This window comes from Mus caroli, unplaced genomic scaffold (assembly GCF_978045245.1).
Source record: "Mus caroli unplaced genomic scaffold, Mus_caroli_1 scaffold_8, whole genome shotgun sequence".
NCBI classification, from domain to species: Eukaryota; Metazoa; Chordata; class Mammalia; order Rodentia; family Muridae; genus Mus; species Mus caroli.
The window spans coordinates 127,567,486-127,580,746 of NW_028227263.1; the positions used below are offsets into that span (position 1 = coordinate 127,567,486).

General features: G+C 50.6%; 1 protein-coding gene across 2 annotated transcripts in view; it reads left to right on the forward strand.

Annotated features, from left to right (window-relative positions):
- The first annotated feature begins 2,847 nt into the window (after positions 1-2,847).
- Bicra (BRD4 interacting chromatin remodeling complex associated protein) overlaps positions 2,848-13,261 on the forward strand; it is a 78,949-nt gene continuing 68,535 nt past the window's right edge. For both annotated transcript variants that reach the window (XM_085842149.1, XM_085842150.1), the window contains exon 1: positions 2,848-2,997. The gene's annotated coding sequence lies outside the window, so the exon portion shown is untranslated. The remainder of the gene's footprint in view (positions 2,998-13,261) is intronic.

Here is a 13,261-nt window from a genome sequence, read left to right on the forward strand (position 1 = left end):
CCATGGGCTCTTGTCACTAGCTTGGAAGCCTGGATGGGCTTTCAGGGATGCTCAGAGAAGATGGACATTTGATCTCCCAGGTCTGTGCCAGCTCTGGCTCAGCTTGGGGGTTGGCTTGTCTTGGCTCCTCCACACCCAGCCAAGGACTTCCAAGTAGCATGTGTTTACAGCCCTCGCCTAAGAGGTCTGGGGTATTCGTCATAGACAGTATCTTTCCAGCAAACCTTTGTTTTTGAGGCAAGGTCTTATGTAGCCCAGGCTTTGAACTTAGTGGACATCAGAAGATGACTTTGAACCCCCAGCTAATCTTTCTTGTATACTAAGTGCTGAGTACCATCATCAGGGTGGAAGATATACCACAGTGCAGAAAGACCCAGAACCTAACAGACATGGTAGCACAGCACTTGGAGGAGCTGGGACAAGGAAATAGCCAGTTCAAAGTCAGCCTGGGCTATGTAGCAAGACCTCTTTCTCCAAACACTAAATGAAATGAAATCTGGTGCTTGTAGAGCATGATCTACATGTAGAGAAACTGAGGCTGTAACTTGCTTGCTCCTTGCCTCACCTAATAAACGAAGGTGGATGCGAGGCAGGAAGAACAAGGGAATGCATGCCTCTCACTGAATTCCTGATGCAGCTAGTTAGAACACATTTCCCATGTGAATGTATAAGCTCATGTAAAGTCAACCCCTTGGCCTCAAGTCATCTAGCTCTTTGTCCTGCCTTAAGTTCTGAGTTTTCCGATGCTGGTAGCTCTGGTACAGACAACCAAATGCCACCCAGGTCAGGTCATTTTGCACAGAGGACATTTTCAGCAGAGGGTTGGGTCCCACTTCCTGGATGATCTTGGACAAAACACTTCCCTTTTGGTGAAAATGGAGGCTAACCCTTTCTCCTTTGGGCAAGTCCTGAGACTTTTTGAGACAGGCTCTCCGGTAGTCCTCAGGTAGTTGAAGATGACCTTGAACTATTGATTGTCCAGCCCACATCTCCCAAGTGTAGTGATTCTGCATGTCCAGCCCTCTTGGGGCAGTTCTGATTGGAAACATCCTCAGGTCGACTCATTGGACCAACTACACAAAAATAAAAGCAGGGTGCACAGTGCTGGTTTCCCAAGTGGTCCACACACCTCCAGTGCCGGCTGTGTGAAAGGTGAACACTCTCAAGGCTTCACTTCTGCAATGGATTCTACCAAGTCACCATATAAAGGGAGCAGCAGGCACTTTCTTTTCTTTATGATGGCTCTATAAAACTGGCCCATCACATTTTAAAAAGACACCAAAAACATTCATTATAAGCATAGCGCTCAGAGGACAACTTGTTGGTTGCCGTTAGATCTCTCTATCAATGTGGCTCCTGGGGATTGAACTCACTGCCATGTCTGGTGGCAAGCGCCCTTATCCACTAAGCAACAAACTCGCGGTCAGCGTTTTAGAAAACAGGAAATAGAGGCACAGACAGATGAAATAATTTACATCACCTCACACAGCAAGTAAGTAGCAAAGGCTGATGTTTAGCAGGATCCTGCTCATTTGTTCGGGGGCCCATAGCCTCCAGCCTCTTACAATTTTTCATTGTTGCACCCGGACCTCCACATACCACAAAAACACCCTCATTACTTAACTATATATATCCTTAGACCTCACGATAGCAATAAAAAGAAATTAAGCTGGTCATAGTGACACACAAGTATAATCCTAACGCCTGGGAGGTGAAGGCAGGTAGAGCGCGAGTTCCAGGCCAGCCTGTGCTTCATAGCAAGACCTAGTTCCCCGCCAAACCCTAGTGCCGCCATGGAATCAACGATAAGGCTTACAAAACAGATCAGTCAGTCGTTTATACAACGCATTTATTCGATACCTACTGTTGTGCACCAGGTTTTCTAGGGCTCGGGAGAAACAAGGGCATGTGAGACCGGAACGTTAAGAGATCAGACCAGTTCTGTGCAGAAGGGCAGGCCGGTGCGGTCTGGAACATGCTGAGCAGGGCTAAAATGCCCGCTCACCAAGTGCTCTGGGAATAGACCTGTGAATCCAAGCGTCGCTCAAAGGATTTTAGAGCTTCGGATCTGCGCTGCCGGCCAGGCGTGAAGAAGCAGGCTATCTAGCAGGGCTAACCACAGTCCTTGCGCTACAGCGGCTCAAAATCCCCAGGCTCGGAGAGACTTGATACGCCACGTCTGGAGTCCAGGTCACCCCCAATCTTCCCACCGCCTGGCACCCTCTGGGTCCAACGCGAGGAAACATCACTGTCCCACCTCCTCAAGAAGCCTCGACCGCACTATCTTTGCAAGTCTTCTGAAGTGCCTTGTGGAGCATCCTCCCTCAGAAGCCACCATCCTGGGCCAGGGAGCACAACGGCCCATCCCTAGGCGGGCCTGGCGCAGGGATACGGACACGTATCGACCCTCTGGCTCCTCTTCCACCACCACCAACTCGAACACCAGCTCCAGGTTGCGGACCACAGCCCAGCAGACAACCTAGCAGCCCGGCCGTGCCAGGAGCAGGGGGCGGTGCCGAGATTCTGTGCTCCCGCCCACAGAGTGTGCATCTTTTTATTGGCTATCAGATCTGCCGCTCTACCGCTCTTTGCTACGATTGGTTAGCTGCCACAATACAGGCGGAGCCTTCTGTGGCTCCTCCTCGTAACTGGGCGGAGGGGAGGAAGAGGAGGAGGAAGAGGAGGGGGCGGGACACAAAACCAGCTAGGTTTTTTTTTTTTTTTTTTTTTTTGCATTTAATTAAAAAAAAATTTTTTTTTTTTTTTTTTTTTGCATACCCGAGGGGCGCTCCCCGGAGCGGGGCGCGGGGCCGGGCCGCGCGGGGCCGCTTCGTTGCAAGGGCGGCGGCGGGCCCGGGCGCAGCGGAGCCGGGCCCCGCCATGCGATCAGGCAGTGCGCTGACCGGCCCGGCCGGCCGGCCCCTTCTGGGTCCTCCCTGTGCAGCCCGTGCGGGGCCGTCCCGGAGACCCCGCGCCGACGGCTGCTCAAACATCAGGGTGAGTTTCTCACAATGTAGCAATTTCTCTTTAAATCTCTTAACTCTCTCTACCTGCGAGTCGGGGCTGTGACAGGGCGCAAAAGCGAGGGGGGGAGTGGGGCTCGGCGGCGAGGGTGTGTGTGTTGGGGGGGGAGAGCCAGAGCTGGGGCCGAACCCACTCCCCCCCGACACTCCACACTCAGCCCCCCAACCGGGGCGCAGCGCCTGCTGCCGCTGCTCAGGCTGGATTTTTTTTTTTTTTTTTTTTTTTTGTGATCAGCGCCCACCACTATCCGCACACCCCCATCCCAGGTCTCTCGCGCCACCGCCGCCACCCCGATCTTGCAGAGAGCTCCCCCTTCATTGCTCCCCGATCTCAAACCTTGCGCCCCGGTTCCCTCCCTGGTCCTTCCCGGAATACAATGCAACGGAGGAGAGGGGCGAGAGCGAACGTCCCACGGGGGGGAGGGGCGGGGACCCCCCGCCCGCCTTGGGGACCCCCCTCCCCTCCTCGTGCTCCCCGCCTTTTCTGGGGAGAGCAAAGGGCCACAGAAAGGCAGCTCGATCCATCTCCCTTCCTGTCGCGCGTCCTGTGCGCCCCCTCCTCAAGTCCCTCTTGGGGGTGCCAGGGAGAATCGGGGGTCCTCTGCAGGCTTGTAGGGAGAGATGAACTGGGATGCAGGCCACTGGGTCTCCCGTCTCCATCGCCCCTAAACAATGAGAGGAGTTGACTTGATTCTCCTATCCCCGGCAGAGAGCGTAGGAGACCCCCGCCCCTTCAGCTGGCTAGTCCTGCAGGAGGCCTGTGCCTAGGGATCAAAGGGAGGGAAAAAAGGGAGCCTCCACGCCTGTCACCTTCTGGGATTTGGGGCGGCCCCTGAACTCCAACTCCGTGGGCCTAGGAATGGGAGGCACCAGGCCCAACCCGGGCACCGCGCTCCGGGTGGTGACCTTTAGACAAAGGCAGTCCTTTCCCCGGAGTGATCCCGGCCAGGTCCCTGCGGAAGGCAGCCAGGCCGCGGGCTTGGAGGGAGAGGGATGGAATAGGATGGATGGATGGATGGATGGTTGGGTGGGGAGGTGGAGGGAGGAGGAGGTTTAGGACCATCTGGTTTTCCCATCGCCTTGGCTGCCCCACACTGCTTCCTCGGCTCCTGTCACCGGCAGCCGCGGGGAGACAAGGGACCAGGGAGCTACCCAGCCAGGCCTTGGGCCTCCGCCAGCCGGAGGACCGGGCGACGAGCCGCGGGAGGGCGCGGGCTCGGGCGACCGCGGTGATTGGAAGGCATAGTGGCTCCTTCCTCTCCGCGCCCCTTTGTTTTTGCTTTGTGGTTCTGAGCAGCTGAACGTCCCTGGAGGTGGGGTCAGAGGCTGCCGGGTCAGCTCTCCTGGGGAAGTCTTGATGACAGGGCCCTTGAGGTCCCCAGCCTCTACACTTGCATTTGGTACCCCACCCCCAAGTCTTAAACCTCTATCCCCTTTTGTCACTACCCCCAACGTAGTGTCAGAAAAATATGGAGATGTGTGAACATCCAAGACTCTGGGCTGAAAGTCAAGAGATCTTTAGCACACAGCTCCTCCCCACACCTGCACTCTAAGTCCACTCTGACCCAACCCCCAAGATGAGGAAACAGGGGAAGCCACGCTTAGAGACCACCCCTTTCCTAGGCGGCCCCACGGGACTTATCAGTTGTTTACCTCAGTACCCTGCCTTCCTCTGTAGCTCCCCACCTCCCAGAAGCCGGAAATAACCACTCTCTACCCTGGATTGGTTACTGCTAAATGCCTTCCATCCTGGCTACAGTCTGAGGCGTTAGCACAGTGAGTGTTCCCGTTTTCCAGGCAGGCTCACTGAGGCCTAGAGTAGTTAAAGGACTAGTTTAAGGTCACACAGTTGGGGTCACTTGAGCCCCAATTCATAACATCCTAGAGTTTATACAGCCTAGCTCAAAACCAGTTGGTCCTCACTTTGTGTTACTTTGTCCCTTTGACTTAAGTGGACTTGGGTTTGGAAGAAATCTGCCAGATGTTTTCCCTGCCGAGTTGGTTTGGCAGAAGAGGATGAGGGCTCAGCTCCATGGGTCGTTTTCATCTGTGACTGGTGTGTGTCAGGACAGGGCTAACCCAGGGCTAGCTGGATGAAGGCTTGGCATCGCTTGGGATCCAATGCTACTTCATCTGACTTAGCTTGATTGCTGTCGTTGGACTGTAGGGAGGGAAGCTGACCTGATTGTCTGTCTGAGGCTGTTGTAGTGGTTTCTGCTCCTCTGGCCTGGGACCCACATGGTGTCTTGATACAACTGTCAAAGAACTTGGATCTCACACCAGGCCTAACCTTACTTAGGCAGGTCTGTAACCTGCTTGGCTCTGTCACCTCCTCACCACATACTGGAAGTTCTTGGACCTGACTTGGAGGTAGGGAAAGGAGTAGCCATCTATTTAGTCTTAGATGTTTGGGGTAAGGATGACCTGTGTGGTGGAGGGGTGGTCCATGCTAAGTTGAGCAGACCGTTAGAGAGTACAGTAATCAGTGGCTGGGGTGTGCTCACTAGAGGAAAGTTTACTGTCCCCAGTAAGGGAGGTGATATGGGTGGTGCCCTTTTTACAGGCAAGTAAACTGAGGTTCCTTGGCTAAGTTGTGCTGGCCAAGTTGCAAGTGGGAGAGTTTGTCGTGAGGCATAGGCGAGGGTCTGAGTCTAGGGTTGTTGCTCCCCCACCGATCTCTTCCTTCCATAAGGATAACATAACTTAAGTAAGGGCTGGGCACACCAGGAGGAGCGGGGCTATTGGGAACACTGACTTTAGAGATTCAGTATGCCTGAGAGGAAGTGCCCATTTGGGGAAGATGGGAGAAACTTAAATTAGATCTAAAGAGGGACAGTCCTGTGTCTTGCCTACTGTGTACTTGTTTGCTTGCTTTCCTTCCCAGAAGCCTCTACCACCTTTGCTAACTTTTCCTGGGATATTGGGGTAGGGGTTCCCTTAGCCTACAGAAGGACCAGGAGTCAGCTCAGCGTCAAACCTTTGGGTCACAGGAAGGATGGGGGAAGGAGGTTCTCGGGCATATGTGGGGTTTCCTAGCCCCAAGGGCAGCTCCCGCTCTTCATTCCCCATTCCTGAGACTTCCTTGACTCCTAGTCTCAAGAATGCAGAGGGTGTCTGGGGGGTTGGGGGGGATGTTAATTGGAAACAGAAAAGCGTGGCATTCTTTCAAGGAGCTTGGGCTTCAAGCAGCCAGGCCTGCGTCCAGTCCCCCTCACCCTCCAGCAGGTCAGGAGCTGGAGTGGGAGGCCCAGGTCATCTCATCCTGGTCTCCTCCCCTGATTCTTAGATGTAGCCAGGAGGAGCCTTGCACCTGGCTTCCTCTCCCCAGCAGGGTCATACATCCCCCCTCTGCTCGCCATTTTTTTTTTTTTGTCCCCAGCTATGAAAGATACAGCCACAGCATAGCCTCAAGCAAGGTTGGGAAGTGCTGAATTGAGTGGTCCCTAAGGAGTCCCACCCCCCAATTCCTTCTGTGCCTCTAGCAGCCCCTGTTTAACTGTTCCCAATTGACTGAAGCCTTTGTGTCTCCAGGACAGACAAGGTCCCCCGTGAGAGGGCCTGAGGAGCTTTCCAAAGGCATTTTAGTTTGGGAACAATGAATTTTGTGTATGAGTTATATGTATTCAGGTGGTGGCTGGGGAGGGAGAGTGCCTTTGTTTCTTCAATTGTTTCCAGCTAAACTTGCTGGGGAGTTGGGGGGTGGGTGTGTGTGTGTGTGGGGACTGTTGATGGATCAGCCCTGGGATCAGTGCTTTTGCTGGAAGCCAGGTCAGCAGGAGAATTGCTGGGCTCCCTGCAGCAGGGCTTGATTAATTTGTCTGAGAAACTCTAAGGAGGAAGTTTGAGCTGTTTTGCTCTTCCCTTCCTGATCCTAATTTTTTATTTGTTTTGGTTTTGTTTTTGCTTTTATTTATTTATATACTATCTCCAATTGCTGAGATTCTGTCACACCAGATTTTTTTGTTGTTATCAAGACAGGGTTTCTGTGTTCAACAAATCCTGGCTCTCTTGGACTTGCTTTGTAGACCAGGCTGGCCTTGAACTCACAGAGATCCACCTGCCTTTGCCTCTGGAGTACCTGGATCAAGGGTATACACATCCTCCACACTTGGCGAGTTTCATTTTCTAAAGTGATAAATACCTAAAGGACAGATTAAAAAAATAAAAACAAAAACCTGAAACAAAGTTACGGTCGTTCTCCTGCTGTCCAGCCTTCTCCCAGCCCCCCCACGTCCAGCTTCCTCCCCGGGGATGACGTCTCAACGCTGGGCGAGCTCTGGGCGAGCGTGTACGCTTGCCTCCCAAGAAACTCAGTTTGTACAGCTTGTACCACATTCTATCGCTCAGCTCTTTGCTTTTTCACATTATCTTCCTAGAACACCTCCTGTGTAGCTTTTCCATCTTGGGAGGGGGCTCTGTGATATTAAACTGGCTAGACAAGACATTGTTTCCTGTGATGGCGTGGCTGTGTTACCGTGCATTGCCAACCTCCTGGATCAAGGCCTGGGATTTGTCTCCTGGTAGCTCTCAGAGATGTCTGGGATGCTGCCCTGTAAGGAAGTCATTGTCCATCCTGGCTGTTCTCATCCAGTCTGTCTGCTGAGCTGCCTTAACGAGCTTGGCAGTATTTGTGTCCCAGGACATATTTGCTTTATTCCCCTGCTCAGAACCTGTATCACGTATGTAGTACAGAACCTTGGCTCTGGAACCCAGTTGTGGGTCTGAATTTCATGTCTGTAACTTGCTACCCAAATGGGGCTTGCTGGCTCTAGTCCTGTTTCTTCTCCTCCATGAATCTTGGGACCAGCTCTAACCAGGAAATGCAACTCGGGTGAAGTTCATGAGTCACTCACTATGTCTGGGATCTGTACCATTTCAGCTAGTTCTTTTTCCAAGCAGCCTTTTCAACCTAGCTGGGCTAGGAATTCTATAATAGGTAGGCACAAAACAGGGTGCCAGATTTCTCAGTGCTGAATCTGGAATCCAGGGTCTCATTGCATGCTCGTAAGCCATACCTTTAGCCCCTGGCTGGGGGATTCTAGGCAAGGGCTCTACCACTGAGCCACGCCTCCCTGACACATCTTTTATTTTAAATTTTGTTGTCCATAGGAATGCTGGCATTACAGATGCTCGCCACCTTGTTTGGCGCTTACATAGGGTTCAGGGACTGAGTTCAGATTGTCTGCCTTGCATGGCCATCTCCCAGGTCCCATTGGCGAGGTATTGTACTCTGTATGTATAGGAACTTAGGAGTGTGTATGTGGTAAGTGTGCATATGTGTACGTTTGTGTGCAAGTGCAGAGGCCAGAGGGAGGTCCCAGGGATCCTGCTTTATCATTCCCCTTACCTTATTCTTCCAGACAGGGACTCTCAGCCTGGAATCCCTGTGTTCCGCTCCCTCCATTCCTCTCCTTCAATGCTGGAGCTATGCATGGCCATACCTGGCTTTTCACCACATCCTCCTTGCACAGAGGACCCTTTAACCAGCTGAATCACCTCGCCAAGCTCAGTCTTGCTCTTAATTATGTATTTGTTTATTGGGGGGGGGGAGTACGGGAGCGAGTCTTGCATTTATTTATATGTTTATTTCTGGTTTTTTGTTTTTGTTTTTGTTTTCGAGACAGGGTTTCTCTGTGTAGCCCTGGCTGTCCTGGAACTCACTCTGTAGACCAGGCTGGGCTTGAACTCAGAAATCCGCCTGCCTCTGCCTCCCGAGTGCTGGGATTAAAGGCGTGCGCCACCACTGCCCGGGCTGTTTGTTTGTTTATTGTATGTGTGGAGGTGTGGGAGTGCCACAGTGAATGCGGTCTGAGGACAGCCTTCAGAAGAGTCATTTCTCTCCTTTCACTGTATGGGACCTGGGGATCAAATTTAGGCCATCAGCCTTGGCAGTGTGTGTATGTGTGTTGTGTTGTGTGTTTAAAGTTTTTATTTTTTAATTTTTAATTTTCTATATAGGGGTCTCACTATTTAGCCCTGATTGACTTGGGACTCGCTGTGTAGACCAGTCTCACAGAGATCTGCCTCCTGAGTGCTAGGATCAAAGGTGTGCACCACTAAGCCTGACTGGAAAAAAAATAAAGCTTTTCCAGCCAGACAGTCAGTTTATTCATGGCGTACTCATCTTTAAAAGTGTTAATTACATTTATTTATGTAGAGGTTAGAGGACAGATTGTAAGGTGCCATCTACCATGTAGTTCTGAGGATATAATTCAGGCCATCAGGCTTGGTGGCTTGTGCACTGAGCCATCAGAGCAGGCCAGGTATTGGCACTTGAAGTGGAAGGCACCAGTCAGCAGTTATGGTGGTCACAGATCATGCAGCCTCAGTTGACTTCTGGGTAACAGAGCTTCCCTCTGCTTGGATGGCTGTGATGTTTAAATGGCTGACTTACAGAAGGCTTCCAGTGCAAGCCTCACCTCTGAAGGAGGCTCCTGTGCTTGCTTTGGTGTAATTATTTTTCACATTTTTATTTTTTAATTAATAGACGTGGGAGGTGGTGGGATTGCACATGTGAGTGCAGTGCCCAGGAAAGTCAAAGGTGTAGTGTCCCCTAGAGCTGGAGTTAACTTTGAGCCAACTGAAGAGGGCGCAGAGAATTGAAGTTGGTGAATTCGAGGTTTCTGGATAGACTTTTAACCCCTGAGCCATCTCTCCAGCCCAGATTCTCATTTTCTATTAGAGAAATTTGAAAGCAACCACTCAAAGTTCAAAGTCGCATAGCCTGTCCAGATGTTCCTGGAACATTTTTTTTTCCTGATTCTTTCTTTGGTCTGTTATCCCTGCTCCACAGTGCATAAATCATTTTTGACTTTTGCTGGGGTGTTTCTGCTGAGTTTTCAGTGAGATCATATTCATTCACGTGGTGTTGTTTGTTGTATTGTTTCTGGGGTCCAGACTCCATTTCACCTCCTCCAGGGGATGGCCTATGCTTTGAGAAGTGGGTGGCTGCATTAAGTCCATTTCTTTGGTGGGGAAAACAGATCACAGGTCATGAGGGTTTGGGCTTGCTTATCCATTCTCCGAGTTCCCCATTTGGGGACATTAGTGATTTCTCTGTCTTGATCTCACCCTGGGGGCCGTTGTCTGATTGCCTAGGTTTAGGGGTTCATACCTTGGACGTATGGAATGTAGGGCACAGGTGCTGATATTGTCAGAAGAAATTGTTCCCATTTGTTAGGCCTGCTGGTGTGGGCCCAAAATCCCAGCTACTTGCAAGGTTGAAGCAAGAGAATCCTGAGTTTGAGTCCTACCTGGGCTCCAGAGGAAGATCAAAGTTAGGCTGAGAAACGTAGTGAGACTGTGTTAGGGAAAAAAAGGGGTCTGAGGGTGTAAAGTACAGTGCAGTGCCTGGAATCTCCCTGGAAGAGGTGGGGCTGAGACCCAGCAGCAAGGAGGAGGCCCTGATTTTGATCCATTGTAGCATGCACACACAAAACAAATACATTCAAGAAAAACAGAAGAAGAATTGTTCTCACCAAGGAGAGTGGAAGAAGGGGGCTGTAGCCTCTGCATGGTAGTATGTCCCTTGGATGCCTGAGTGTCTTAGTCAGGGTTTCTTTTCCTGCACAAACATCATGACCAAGAAGCAAGTTGGAGAGGAAAGGGTTCATTCAGCTTTCACTTCCACATTGCTGTTCATCACCAAGGAAGTCAGGACTGGAACTCAAGCAGGTCAGAAAGCAGGAGCTGATGCAGAGGCCGTGGAGGGATGTTCCTTACTGGTTTGCTTCCTCTGGCTTGCTCAGCCTGCTCTCTTATAGAACCCAAGACTACCAGCTCAGGGACAGCACCACCCACAATTGGCCCTCCCACCCTTGATCATTAACTGAGAAAATGCCCTATAGCTGGATCTCATGGAGGCATTTCCTCAACTGAAGCTCCTTTCTCTGTGATGACTCCAGCTTGTGTCAAGTTGACACACAACCAGCCAGTACACTGGGTCATCTACCTGGGGTTTTAGTTAGACCTGGCTCTGCCCCTTCTAACTCCTGTGTCTAGGTGACAGGGCTGGTCATTTCCTTAAAACCTAGCGTGGGGAACCAAAAGCATGAGAATGATAAGACTCGCTTCTCTTGAGAACCCCATTATTAACTGCAGTCTTGTGCGACCAAGTGTTCTGCATGTGCCAGGCTCTGCACCAGCACTGGGAGTGAAGTGTGTTGGGGGACAGAGTCACTCATTCCGCAGTTTGATTGAGTCAGAGAAATAAATGGTGGATGACTCAGGACACCCTCTATCACATACACCCCCCCACCCACCCACCCCCCCCAGCCAGCCTCAGCTGCCTTTGCACCCTTCTGGTTGCCAGCTCCGTCCTTCCCTCTGCTTGTAGGGAGCTCATGATTCTTCAGTGACCCTTCCCTAGTTTCTTCTCTAGCAGACTCAGGGGCCCAGTGAGCTGAGATACCTGTCTAATGCTGTGGGACTGTTGCTAATGACCCTAGGGACCTTGAAAGAGCCTATGAGGAGCCTTGCTATCTCAGCATCCCAGGGTACCTAAAGATGAGGTCCGAGTTCCCCCATGTATCCTGAACCAGGTGTGGGCACTTCTGCAGCTTGTCTGTCTAGTTATATGGTGGGCTGGCTTCCACAGCTTGGAGCCCACCAATGCACTGAACATTAACTTTTCTCTGCCTCTCCTGCGGTACACATAGTGCCTTGAATGCTTGGTGTAGAGGGGAGAGGTCTCCTCAGGGGGCTTGGTAGCTCCCAAGGCTCCTCATGCTGGCTCCTCTACTTCATAGTTTCAGTTATTTAAATCGAGCAAGAGGGGTGAATACAGGCATGATGGTAAAAATCTGTTGTCCAGCGCTTAGAAGGCTGAAGAAGGAGGATTACAAGGTAGCATGGGCTTCAGAGCAAGTCCGTCTCTGAACAAACACCCTAAAAATCCCAGTGTTGTAACACATGCGTAAATCTACTTGGTAGGTGGAGGCAGGAAGATCAGGAGTTCAAAGCTATCTTCAGCCATGTAGCAAATTTGAAGCCAGACTTGGGTACAGAAGACACTGCCTCACAAAATACAACAAATATGAACAGCAAAAATGGATCAAACGTACCTTCCCGGTTTAGAGAGCTGCATCTCTGAAAGCTCTGCTTCACAAGCATATGGACCTGCGTTCGAATCTGAGCACTCCCATCAGAGGCTGGGCATGGCCACTTCCATGGCAGTAACCCAGGCATAGGGCAGAGCTGGTGCTGGGGGCATTATATCAGGGCTTAGCTCCTGGTTCAATGAGAAACCCTGCCTCAAAAGAAAAGAGTAAGGCAGATACTGGGCAGTGGTGGCCAGAGACAGGAGGATCTCTGGGAGTTCAAGGGCAGCCTGGTCTACAGAGCAAGTTCTAGGACAGCCAGGGCTACTCAGAAGCCCTGTTTCAAAAAAACAAAAGGAGGAGGAGGAGGAGGAGGAAGAGATGGAGGTGGAGAAAACAGGTGGAGGAGGAGGCATCGTCAGTGTCAGAGAGTGGTGGAGCAGGGCACTTCATGTTCTCCACTAGCCTTGGGCACCAGCACACACATGTACACAGACACAAAATACACACACAGGGTAGGGCCTGGCTCAGCTTGCCTATCTGTGAACAAAACTCTGGGTTTAAACTGAGCGTGGTGAAGCAAGTTTCTTATCCCAGCACTTGGGAGATGGAGGCAGGAGAATGAAAAGGTCAAGATTATTTCCAACTTCATAGAAAGTTTATGTCCAGCCTGAGTTACATGAGCCCCTGCTTCAAAATACAATATAAACACCTTGTATAAACCATCTTCAGAGAAATAACATTCATAAACGTCTAGTAGATGGCTAATTGTTCCGTTTTTTACATTTTATTGTTGCGGTGTGTGGGTATACATGTGTCATGGTAGAGTTGTAAAGGTCAACAGACGGCTGTGTAGTCTGTTCTTTCATCTTTATGGTGTTTCAGGACTTGAACTCAGATCTCCATGCTTGTTCAGCAATCACCTTTACCCACCAAACCATCTCACCAACCCTAATTGTTCTATTTCATTTCTGTTGCTATTAATCTTTTACTATGCCTAACTTATAAGTTAGACTTTATTGTAGATATATATGTATATAGAATATAGAATTTTCATATATTGTTTATATATTCTCATTTGTTATTGATATAAATAAATGATAATATTAATTGGGTTAACTTATATACTAATTAATATATGTGAAAGGCCATATCAATAGTGTCCGGAACCATCCTCTAGATATCTCGGACTTTCTGCCC